Consider the following 12,914-nt stretch of genomic DNA (forward strand, 5'->3'; position numbering starts at 1 on the left):
GGGGAAATTGGACTGTTACTTCACAATGAAGAAAAAAATGTGTGTGAAGTACAGGAAACCCCTTAGAGAGTCTCCTACTTTTACTATCCTCTGTTGTTAAGGTAAACATATAACTACAATAACCAAATGTAAGCAGGATGAAAAACAGCCTCAAGCCTTTGGGAATGAAAGTATACCTGACTCAACCAGGTAAAGAAACAAGAACTACTGAGGTGCTTGCTAAAAGCCAAGGGAACACAGAAGGAGTAGAAGGAGGTAGTTATTAATATCAGCTTTGTCTGTATGACCAGTGAAAGAAATAAAAGTTGTGATTTTCCTTTGCTATTTTGTTAATATGCTTGTGCATATATACACATATATTAAACAGGTATCTATTTTCTCTCTTGTAACATAATGTTGATAGACAATATCAGATCTTATGTGTTGTTAAACCTATATTATATTTGAATTATAAAATTTGAGGACAAGTGTAAGCGTCGTCCCCACCCAAAAGAACCCACAGATTTGTCTTTTATTCTGGGGAGGAAATTAGTGTTTTGCTTTGGATACAGGATAGGTAAATCATGTTATGCTTAATCATGAACTTGTTCTTATGTTTGGAGACTCAGTATGGCTTAAGACAATGCTTCTGGTTGCCATATTAACAAGGGGTGGATTCTGATAGTGGATTAGTGAAGTACAGGTCTTGCTGTGTCTGTAGATGATTAACATATAAGCCAAAAAGTGAGCAGGAAAGGCCTACCCCAGATGTATGTGGCACCAACTACTTGGCCTGTAGCCTGGATGGAATAAAAACGGAAAGTAACTCACCTTTTGCTTCTTCTGTGGAGCTCGTCTTCACTAATACCTTTGGAAGTTTACTCTATTCCATCAGGATTCCATCACAGACTCTTCAGCCGTCCAAAGCAGACTCTTTGGCTTTCCAGCTTAGACTTGCAAAGGACTCCACAGTGATATCTAGGCTGTCAACTTTCAACTGCATTCTCTGCTCTACAGCACACAGGTGGCCATCTTAAACTAACCTTTGAAATCTTTTACATAATATATAAAAAGATGATTTTCCCTATACTAAACCACAACTGATACAAATATTTTATTAAATGTGTGCCCAAATATTTAATTTTGAGGTGAGGAGTACCAAAGTAAATGTATTTTTAATTCAAATTTCACTTTTTCATTACTGGTACATAGAAATGCAATAGATATTTTATGTTAATTTTGTATGCAAGAGCCTTGCTATTATTACATATTATTTCCAAGAGGGTTTTTATAATCTTTGTCTTGGTTTAGTTGTTTTTCCAATTATTCATTTCTACATAAGCCACCATATGCAATGTGCATTCATTTAGCTATAAATGTCTCTAATTTCTCATTCTTTATGGCTGAGTAGTACTCCATTTTATGAAAAACACACATTTTTTTAAATCCAGTCTTCAGTTTGTGAGCAATTGGGTTGTTTAGAAGTTTTAACTATTGCAAACTGTACAGCTATGAACATGGCTTCACATGTATCACTGTGGTATGATTCTTTTAACTCATTGGGGAAGATACCCAGCAGGGGAATAGCTGGGTCAAATGGGACTTCAAATCTTAGTTCTTTGAAGTATCTCCATACTGATATCCAAAGTGGTTGCACCAGTCTACACTCCCACCAAGTGGAGAAGTGTTCCTCTTTCCCGCAACCCTCCAGCACTTGTTATTGGTTGATTTCAGGATAGCAGCCATTCTTTCTGGGGTGAGGTAGAATCTCACTCTTGTTTTCTTGTACATCCCTCAAATGGCCAGTGATGTTTAACATTTTTTATATGTGCATTTTCTATTCTACTTCTTTCCAGAAGAAATGTCTGAGAAATGTCTGCTAATTTCAGATGCCCATTTTTAAATTGGTCTTTAAATTTGGGAGGTCTGACGTTTTTTAAGTTTTTTAAATATGCTAGATAGTAGAACTTTGTCTGAGAAACAGCTGGCAAAATTTTTTGTCTGTTCACACTGTTGGTGGTTTCTCTTGCTCTGCAGACACTTTTTAACAAGAAGAGATCCCACTTATTGATTGTTTGTGCTAGTTCATATGGAACTCAGATTTTGTTCATGAAATCATTTCCTACTCTTGTGTCTACAAGAGTTCTACATAACCGTGATTCCAGCCAGTTTAGTGTTCCTGTTTTAATATTTAGATCTTTAATCCATTTTTATTTTAGTTTAGCTAATGTTGAGAGATATAGGTCTAGTTTTAATCTTTGGCAAGTTAAAACCCAATTTTTCCAGCACCATTTATTGAAGAGGTTATCTTTCCTCTAGTGAGGATGTTGACTCCTTTGTCAAAGATGAGGTGGCTGACTGTGTCTGGAGTTATTTCTGCATCTTCTAGTGTTTTCCACTGGTCCTTGAGTCTATTTCTTTGTGAGCGCCATGCTGTTTTATGACAGTAGCTTTGTAGTATAGCTTCAACTCTTTGTTGCCTAGAATGCCTTTTGCTATTCTAGGTCTCTTATACCAAATGAATTTTTGGGTTGTTTTCTCAAGATCTGTGAAGTATGTTGTTGGGATTTCAATAGAGATTGAATTGAATTTATATAGCAGTTTTCGAAGTAAGGCCATTTTCACTATATTGGTTCTTCCTATGCATAAGCAAGGGATGTCTTTTCATTTTTTGTTTTGTTTTGTTTTGTTTTGTTTTTGAGACAGGATCTCACTATGTAGTTCAGACTGACCTGGAACTCACTATGTAGCCCAAGCTGGTCTCAAACTCACAGCTATCCTCCTGTCTCAGCCTCCTGAGTGCTGGATTAAAGGCATGCACAATCACGCCCGGGATCTTTTCATTTTCTGATATCATCTTCAATTGCTTTTTTCAGAATGCTGTGGTTTTCAGAATAGAGGTCTTTGATTTTTTCATTATGCTGATTCCTATGTATTTCATTTTTTGGATGCTATTGTGAAGGGAGTTGTTTTTCCATTTCCTTTTTTAGTGAGTCTGTTTTTGTGTATATGAAAGCTATTGATTTTTTTGTGTGTGTTGACCTTGTATCCAGCGACACTATTGAATTTGGTTATTAAATCTAGAAGAATTTTGATGGGGTTCTTAGGGCCTTCTGTATAGAGTATAATGTTGTCTGCAAATGATAACAATTTGACTTCTTTGTTTGCTATCTTTATTCCTTTTATTTATTTCTCTTGTCTAATTGGTATGGCTAATGTTTCCAAAACTACATTAAACAGAAGTGATGATAGTGGAGATCATTGTCTTGTTCCTGATTTTACTTTTAAGGATTTCAGTTTTTGATCAGTTAGTATGATAGTGGCTGCTGATTTTTCATAAATTGCTGATATTGGGTTGAGGTATATTTTTGTCTATTCCAACTTTTTATAGGGTTTTTATCATGAAGGGATGTTGGATTTTGGCAAACATTTTTGTTCTGCATCTATCGAGAGGATCATATGGTTTTTTACCTTCGCTCTATTAATATAGTGTCAATGCATAAATATACATTTATTGATTTGTGTATGTTGAACCATTGCTGTATCTATGGGATGAATCCCACTTGGTCAGGATGTATGATCTTCTTGCTGATCTTCTGCATTCTGTTTGCCAGTGTCTTATTGAGAAATTTTGCATCAATGTTATTAGTGAGATTGCCCCGTAGTTTTTTTTTTTTGGTTGGGTCTTTCTCTGCTTTGGGGATCAAGATGATGCTTGTTTCAAAGAAGGAATTTGGGAGCATTTGGTTCTCTTTCAGTTTCACTGAAGAGTTTAAACAGTAGTGACAATAATTCTTCTCTAAATGTCTTCTAGAATTCAGCAGCAAAGCCATTGGGACCTGGACTTTTCATCATTGACAATTTTTTGTTTTTTATATCATTGATTGATATTTGGTAGTTTAGAGTTTTTAGGTTTTCTTCGTTCAACTTTGTAAATTCTTTGGGGGGGTACTGGGGATTGAACTTGGGTACTTGCACTTGCAAAGCAGGTGGCAGAACCACTGAGCTAAATCCCCAACCCCAACTTTGTAAATTCTTAAGTGTCTAGGAATCTGCCCATTGTTTCTGTTTTCCATCTTATTGATGAATAGGTTCTCTCAGTAAGTATTGATGATACTCTGGATTTCTGCTGGGTCCATTGTAATTTCACTCTTTTCATTCCTAATTCAATGGATTAGGTTCTTTTCTTTCCTCTTTTAAGGTTGGCTAAAGGTTTTTCAATTTTGTTTATTCTTTCAAAGAATCAACTTATTGCTTCATTGATTTTTTTGGTCTTGCTTTCTTTAGTCTCCATTGCTTTGATTTCTTCTCTGATCTTTATAATTTTATCCCATGGATGAGCTTTGGGTATGTCTTGTTCTTCTTTTTCTAGAAGTTTAAAGTACAGCAACTCTGTTTTTCTAATATGAGTATTTACTGCTATAAATTTCCCTCATGAGACTGCTATCATTTAGTCCCATTGATTCTGATATATTGTATCAATGTATACTGACATTGTCATTTAATTGTAAAAGCTGTCTGATTTCTTCTTTAATTTCCTTTCTGATACATTGGTTATTCATAAGTGTGTTCTTCAATTTCCAGGTGTTTATGAAATTCATGCAATTTATTTTGCTATTGTTCTCCAATTTCATTGCACTATTGTCTGATACTATACAGTGATAACTTCAATTCTTTTGTACTTACTTAAACATGTTCTATGAGCAGGTATGTGGTCTATTTTGGAGAAAAGCCCAAGTGTAGCTGAAAAGAATATGTATTCTGATTTTGTGAATGAAACACTCTTTAGACATCTGTTAAATTCATTTGTTCAAGAGTTTCATTGAGTTCTAGTATTTTGTTGCCTATTTTTGTCTAGTGAATCTATTAGTGACAGTAGGGTATTGAGGGCCCCCACTACTATTGTAATAGTGCTTATTTGTCTTTTCATGTCTGTTAGTATCTGTTTAATACAGTTGGGTGCACCGATATTTGTTGCATATATATTTATGATTGTTGTCTCTTTCTCTTGGATTGTTCCCTTTACAAGGATGTAGTGTCCTTCTTTGTGTCTCTTAATCAGTGTTGGTTTGAAATCCATTGGACCTACAACTACTCCTGCTTTTATGGCATTTCTTTCACATGGAGTATTATTTTCCACCCTTTAACTTTCAGTCTATGAGTTTCTTTTTTAATTAAGTGTGTTTCTTGCATTCAGCATATTTTTGGATCTTCCTTCTTGACTTATTCTGCCAGGCTATTACTTTTGATTGGTGAATTGAGACCACTAACATTGATGGTTATAACTGATATTTATTGACTTATCCTTGTCATGACTTCTTCTTTTTGTTAGATTCTGCCTCTTTGCATTTAATTTCTTTCTTTTTTGTGGGGGGTACTGGGGATTGAACTCAGGACCCTACGCTTGCAAGGCAGGTGGCAGAACCACTGAGCTAAATCCACAGCCCCTGCATTTAATTTTTGTCATGCTGATGGATACATTCTGCTAAGTTTCCTAGGATTGTTATCCTCATTGCCTTTTCCTAGGATACTAGGTAAAAAATTATGGAGTGCTGATTTCATATTCATGAAGTTCCTCAGGTGGTCTTTCTCATGGAAGCATCTTATTTCTCCATCAATTTTGAAAGATAATTTTGCAAGGTACATCAGTCTGGTTTGGAGGTTATTGTCCTTTAGGGCTTGAAATATATCCCTCCAGGTTCTTCTTGCCTTTAGTGTTTCTGTTGAGAAGTCTCTTATGATTCTGATGGGCTTTTCTTTGTATGTGACTGTTTTATTTTTCTAACTGTATGTAGAATTTTGTTCTGTTGGGTTTCTAGAATCTTAATTATTATATGCCTAGCTATAGTTTTTTTTTTTAATCACAGCTAGTTTGAGTCCTGTATGCCTCACTCATCTGTATATCAAGTTCTTTTCCCCAGCTTGGGAAGTTTTCTGCCATTACTTCTGTGAACAGTTTTTTTTTTATGTCTTTTGCATGCTCTCCTGTTTCTTCATTGGTTCCAGTCAGTCTTATGTTACTGTTCTTTGAATCATCAGGTAGCTGCTAGATTGATTTCTTGTGATCCCTTACTAATTTTAAGAAATTTTTCTTCTCCTGGTCACTAATTGCAGTCCTATCTTCTAGATCTGAAATTCTGTCTTCACATTGACTCATTTGTTGCTTAAATTTTTAATGTAGTTTTTAATCTCCTGTAAATCTGTTTGCATCTGTTTTATGGATTCCATTTGTTCCTATGTTGAGATTCCATCATAATCTTTAGCTCCTCTAATTTTTTTACCTGTGTCTGCTCTAGATTTATTATTATGTCTTGCACTATGGACACAATCTCTGTTGTTATTTGAAAAATTATATCTGATTTCATTTTTTTACAGATTCTCTTGTTGCCAGTTGAGGGAGACCAGTCGCTTGAGTATCAGATTGTTCCATGTCATTGTCCTTGGGGGTTACCTTAGGTGATGTGGAAGCCTGCTTTTGAGACTTGTTAAGTGTCTTCTCATTTCAACAGATGAAGCCTGCTGACACCTTTGTTGAGGCTACTTTTTGCTTACCCAGTGATCTTCAATTCTCAGCAAGCCACTGAATGGCCTTTTCTCTGCTGCTTACCACTGCAACAATTCCTGGTTTTAGAGTAATGGCCTTCTGGATCCATGCACCACTCTGTTTTCCATGGGGGGTTTTGGCTCAGGCATATGCACACTTGGGATGGTATCTAGGTGTCCCTCTGCCTAAGGTCTTCCCTCCCATGTAGCTTTTGTCTGGCAGGGCCTTTGGCTTGGAGATGTGCAACCCCGTCACTGATGTCTAAGTGGGCTTCTGGCTAAGGTCTGCACACTCTGAGGGAGGGAATCTAGGCAGGCCTCTGGCTGTTGCTTGTGTGCCTGTGCAGCTCTTTTCCAGGTGGACCTTTGGCTGTGTCCTCTGGGTGCAAATGGCTGGGATTAACGGGGGTTCTCTGGCTTGGACCTTCTCATGGTTTTACACTGGTTCACACTGGCTTCTTAAAATCCATATACTTTTTAATTCCTTTGCTCATATTGTTGCATCAGCTAGGGATTCTGATATGTTGTCAATAGGAATATAGAAAGGAAGTATTACTGCCTTTTTTATCTTGGAAAGAAAGCTTCCTCTTTCTATTAAGTGTGATGTTAGGTATTTTTTTATAGTGACATATTAATTTCTAGTTATGATATTTGTTTTGTGTCTTGAGCCTGTTTTACTTGACTCCTAGCATGCTATGCAATTTTTTGTTGAATATGGAAATGTTTTTTCAGTTAATAGGAATGAGGATAATTGGGCTTTAGTATAAGGCATAATTTTTTCAGGTGAGGCAATCGACTCTCTATAGTTTGCTGTAAATTTATTTGTAAAAGGTTTGACTATGCTCTAGTTTCCTTTTTTTCTAGATTTTCTTTGAATTTCCCTAAAAACCCCTTAAGCAAAATGTGAATCTTTCAGTTTCTCAATTATAATCTCTTGTTACCATAATGGAGACCTGTTTTATATGTTGGTTAGATATCAGGAAGGGAAAATGTTCTGTAAACTTCTAATTAAATCTCAGATTTTCTGTGGGTCCAAGTCCCCAGCCTGTGACTCTCAGATGCATATGTTGAAATGTTTATTCTGTCATGTGAGAATTGAAGAATACAGGAGACTGGAGTTGCAGAATTGTCCTCTCTCTAGATCAGATAAGAATCTACCAAAGTAGTTTCTCATAAAGGATGTCCCTTGTGGAAAATATTTTAGGTGCATTTCCAAGTGATTCCTGTTTTCATTCTTCAGCCTGAAATATTAGAATGTTTTTCATTGAACTTGACCTTGAGTGCCCACTACAGCTCTTGCAGTTGGATTCCACCTAAAAGTGCATTGCCACACACTCCTTAAATCTCAAACTAATAAGTCTCAAGCAAGTGTATAACCTGGATGAAGAAATTCATCAAATTTGTCATCTAAGTGTTTTTACTAGATCCATTTGCTTCAGATAGGATGCCCTCAGGTGGAGCTTTCTGCATTCATCTCAAAAAATTTGGGGGCAGCACTTTGTTCCATGACCTCAGTTCTACGAATTTAAGAAAATTTATTTTCACTGTATTCAAGTTTTTTTTTTTCCCCAAGACTAGGAGTGATGACTTGCAAGCTCTACATGTTGGATCTAAAGTTGAAAGTCCCCAAATTGTTTATTCCAGAGCTTTATTATTTCCAAGACTGATTTCTTTTAATGCCTTTTCTGAGTCTATTATGATGGTCCTTATTCTTTCAATATAGGGATTTATTGATTGATTTTTTAAATATTAAAGCAAACTTTCAGTCACAAGCCTGAACTACTCTGATCATTATGTATTGGTCCCTTATTTTCCATATTCGCTAATATCTACAGATTTGCTAATATTTATGTAGGATTTCTTATTTGTACTTAATGGAAGAGGTGGACCCCTAAATTCATTTCCTTCAAAGTAGTTATCATATAATGTTATGTTTTATTTTCATAGGTATTTTGTGACTCTTTTCTCTGTGTATCCTCTAGAAGAATGTGTGTAAAATTACTCTTATCTTTTACCAAATTATTTAGAGGAATTCATTTGGGAATTAAGCATATGTTGACTGACAGATTAAATTTCTTTAAAAGATAAAGAATTTTTAGATTCTTAGGGCTGGAAATTTAGCTCAGTGGCGCCATGTCTGCCTCACAAGCACAAGGTTCTGAATTCAATCCCTGGTACTGGAAAAAATTAAGATTTTTATTCTTTTATCCATTTTTATAAATTACACTTTTCAAGAAATTTCCTTAATTTATAAATATTTCCAATTTAGTGACATTTTTTGTTTGTAATATACTTTGATATTTTTCACTGTGTACTACATCTGAAGTACCATTGTTTTTTCCTTCCTAATTTTGGAAATCTGTATTACTCTTTTTTATTTTATGAGGATGTAACAAACTATATTAACATTTTTATGGATTCATTAGTTTTCAACTTTCTGATTTTTCTCAATACACATTTTTCTATTTTACTGATATCTGCTTTATTTTCAGCAATGGTTACTTTTGGTGTGTGTCAATTCATCTGTGCCATGGTGCCAGATTTTTTATCAATTCTATTCTAGATGTTTCTATTAAGGTGCTTTTTGGAGGAAATTAACATTTAAGTCAGTAGACTTTGAATAAAGCTGACAGTGTAAGTGGACTGTATTCATCAGTAGATGTCCGTAATAAAACACAAACTGACTTCCTCTATAAGGACACAGCCAGCAACTTTGAGTAGTGGCTCCAGGTTCCAGTCCACAGTAATAGAGGCTAATTCCTAAAATCTGTTTCTCTCTACACATCCATTTCTTTCTCCATATGGACTCACTAATATGCAGAGATGTTCCTGAGTTATAATGATTCACCTTACATTTTTTTCAACTTTAGAATGATACAAAAGCAATATGCATTCAAAAGAAATTCAAGTTTTGATTTTGAACTTTGGTCTTTTCTAAGGATAGGACTTCTTTTACAATTGCAGTGAGGCATTTGTGAGTTTTCAGCCTATTATACCTCCAAAAGAGTAGACCACAAATATTTGGTATACTATGTTGCTAAGCTATCATATCCAGGTTAAGTGTATTAAATGCATTTTAACTTAATGATATTTTCTGCATATAATGGGTACCTGGAGTATAATCCCATTGCTAGGTGAGGGTCATTTGCACATGTGTCTCCCTGGGAATCTGCCCTTTTACACCCTGTGTACATTGGCTGCCCTGTATTGTGATTATTGTCACAAGGAAACTGTCAGTATCTCTGTTGGCTTCTCTGTCTCTTAGGATTGCTCTTTACTCATCTTCTAAGTTTTCCCTTCGGTGTTGCTTTAGATTTGGCCCCTTGCCCCAGGAAAGAAGCAGGATGTAAATGTCAGACACCCTCCAAAGAGCTTCCTGACTGGAACTAACCACCTATGTCTTAGATGCTCCAGACCTTGTTGATACTTTTGGTGTCTTTCCTAGTTATTTCTGTTAGAAGTAAAATATTACTTTGTAGTCAAAAATTGTGTTTTTAGTACACATCATTCCCTCAGTACCTATGACATAGGTGGCATTGTTCTTAATGAATAAAATGAAGCTCAGTATGATTAAACTTTTATACAGAGTGTATTCTATCTGGAATTCAAACCTAGTTGTATCTGGCTGCAAAATATTGGCTCTCTGCCACACTGAGTCTGAGAAACCAAGTTAGAGATACATGTGCACTACCCAGTGAGTAATGGGAAGCTTGTATGAAAACAAAAATTCAAGCAAATAATTGGTAAGTATTCAATGTACATTGTAACATTTAATCAAATATCAATCCTTTAAAATGTACCAGTGCTGTTAATCTCATCTTACAGATGAGAAAATTGAAGTTCTGAGAGGTAAATTATAACTTAAATGCAATACTAGACAAGTAGCAGTGACAAAAACTTGCAATGCAATTTTCAATATTTATAAATTTTCTTTGATGTAAAACCTTTTAGGTATTATTTTCTTAAAATGATTGTATCCTTTTACATAAAACATAATTTTACTCATTAGTAAAAAATATTGAATACAAATTTTATGTGGCAGCTTAAAGTGCTGCTTCTAGGACTCTTTATTGGTGAACATGCTTTGTACTTGATGAGAGTGTACTTGATTGAAATAATGGTTCTTCAGGGCTTCAAAGACTGTTTTGCATTTTGAAATTTAATACAACTTCTGAAAGATCCATAGACCAATCTTCAGTTATAAGACTATGACAATCATAATGCTAACAATTGATAGCCACTGAGTCTGACAACAAGTATGAAGACTATTATTTTCCTTGTTTATAATTTTCCTTCTTTTAAAATTGTTTTTTCTGATGTGGTCTTAATTTCTATTTGTATGAGTACCTAATTCTTTGGTTCATTTTAATTGCATTTCTCCATTGTGTAAGAGGCCACCACACTCTCTGTTTTAACCTAACTCATTAATCTGACAGATAAAAAGAAAGTATTTTTCTGCCACTGAAAACATTAGTAAATATTTGTTGATTGCCTAAAAGAAGTCATTCACTATGTTAAGTAAATAATAGGCTTACTCTGAAATTGAATACACAATTTTAAAAATCTATCCATGATTTAATATATAGCAAAATATATAAATGTAAAGATAGATAATTTGTGCTATTTTAAGCCACTATACACAAAATAACAGATTCAAATAATGAACATATTAGTATCCTGTGGCTACTGTAATAAATTGCTATAAACTAAGTTGCTTAAAATAAAATATGTTTATTAACAATTCTGAAGATAAAGCCTGAGTTATGTCTTACTGGACTAAAACTCATCTGTCATAAGTGCTGAATCCATTCTTAAATCTTTAAGCTGTGTGCTAGTCAGCTTTCCCTTACTGTGACAAAATAACCAGAGGGAGCCACTTTCAAGAAGGCAAGAAATTTTCTGGCTGACAGTTTCAGAAGTTTCGCTCCATGATCAAAGGATTGCCTTTGGGCCTGTGTTGAGGCAGCACATCATGGTGGGAGTGTGTGACAGAGGAAGCTCCTCACAGTGGAGTGACCAGGAAGCAAACAGAGAAGAAGATGGATTGGGGTCTCAAAGGCCCCTTCAACGTCATGCCTCCCATCTCCTAAAGTTTCCCAACCTCTCTATAGCACCAAGAGCTGGAGACCAAGGCAGCACGTGGTCCTGGAAAAGACATTTATGATCCAAAGGAAAACATGGAATCCATTTCTTACCTTTTTCAGCTTATAGACATTGCTTGAATTCCTTGGCTTCTGGCTCCATCCTCTGACTTTAAAATCAGTGGTGCAGCATCTTCAAATGCCTCTCAGATGCCGAGTGCCTGATTCTGGCATCCTGTCTCCTCTTGCTTTCACATCCTGGCTCCTACTAATAACCCCAGTAAAGACATTAGGCCTATTAGATCTACTGGGATAAACCAACATAATTCCTTCATCCCAAAGTCCTTAATTGAATCACATAAAAATTGCTTTTCCCTGTAAAGTGAAACTTTTCTGGTTCCGGGGATCAGAATGAAAACATCTTGGAGTGGGAGGGGGTAGAGGCATCATATTGAGATAAAAGATACTGACATCAATTTCTGGAACCATGAAAACTTCAATAAAATTATTTTCCCTCTGAAGCAATTCAAATGCAAGCCAGACAGGTAAAATTGGTAATTTCAAAACACAAGCTAGGAAAAAAAAAAAAGCCACAGAAAGCCTGAAAATCATCCATCAATAGAAGAAACTAAAAGTTGGTGAGACACTGAAGTATGAACTTGAAGCTACCTAAGTTTCTGCTCCTCTCCTTCCCAGCTTAGTGAGGCAGAAACTAAAAGCCAGCAGCACCACACACAGTGCAAGATCTTCTTGCTTTTGGAACTCTTAAAAGCACAATCCCCTGAGCATAGTCCATATGTTGGCCCAGTTGAAGTTGCCTAGGAAATCAGAGTGTGGTGGTTACTTCAGCTGCCTGAAAGCACAGCTCAGATGTGTGAGAGGGAGGAGCGTGGGAACTTTCCCTCAGGAAATCTGCACATGCCAGAAACATTTCAACTCTCTCAGGTTGTCATTTTCCTGCTAGAAACAACATAGGAACCTTTTAGCAGCTTCAATATATTCCTAGAGATCTTCAAGTCAGAGACTCTTTGCGTGCTTAGGAAAGACCTTAGGAAGCAGACAACAGCCACTTACCTCTAGCTTACTTTGAGGACACATACAAGCAAAAGTGACAGCAAATTTCTCTCTCAAGTTTTTGAGTTGTGTCTTTTCACACAGATCCACTTAGAAAATAGAAAGAAGACCTACATATACAACAATTAGGAAGATCTTATAATCTTATAAGATCTTATAATATATTTAATCCTATCACTTGGGTGGTTGAAACAGGAGGATTGTAAGTTCAAGGTGAGCCTGGGTGACACAGTAAGA

This window comes from Fukomys damarensis, unplaced genomic scaffold (genome assembly GCF_012274545.1).
Source record: "Fukomys damarensis isolate Sample0158 unplaced genomic scaffold, DMR_v1.0_HiC HiC_scaffold_16, whole genome shotgun sequence".
Taxonomy (NCBI): domain Eukaryota; kingdom Metazoa; phylum Chordata; class Mammalia; order Rodentia; family Bathyergidae; genus Fukomys; species Fukomys damarensis.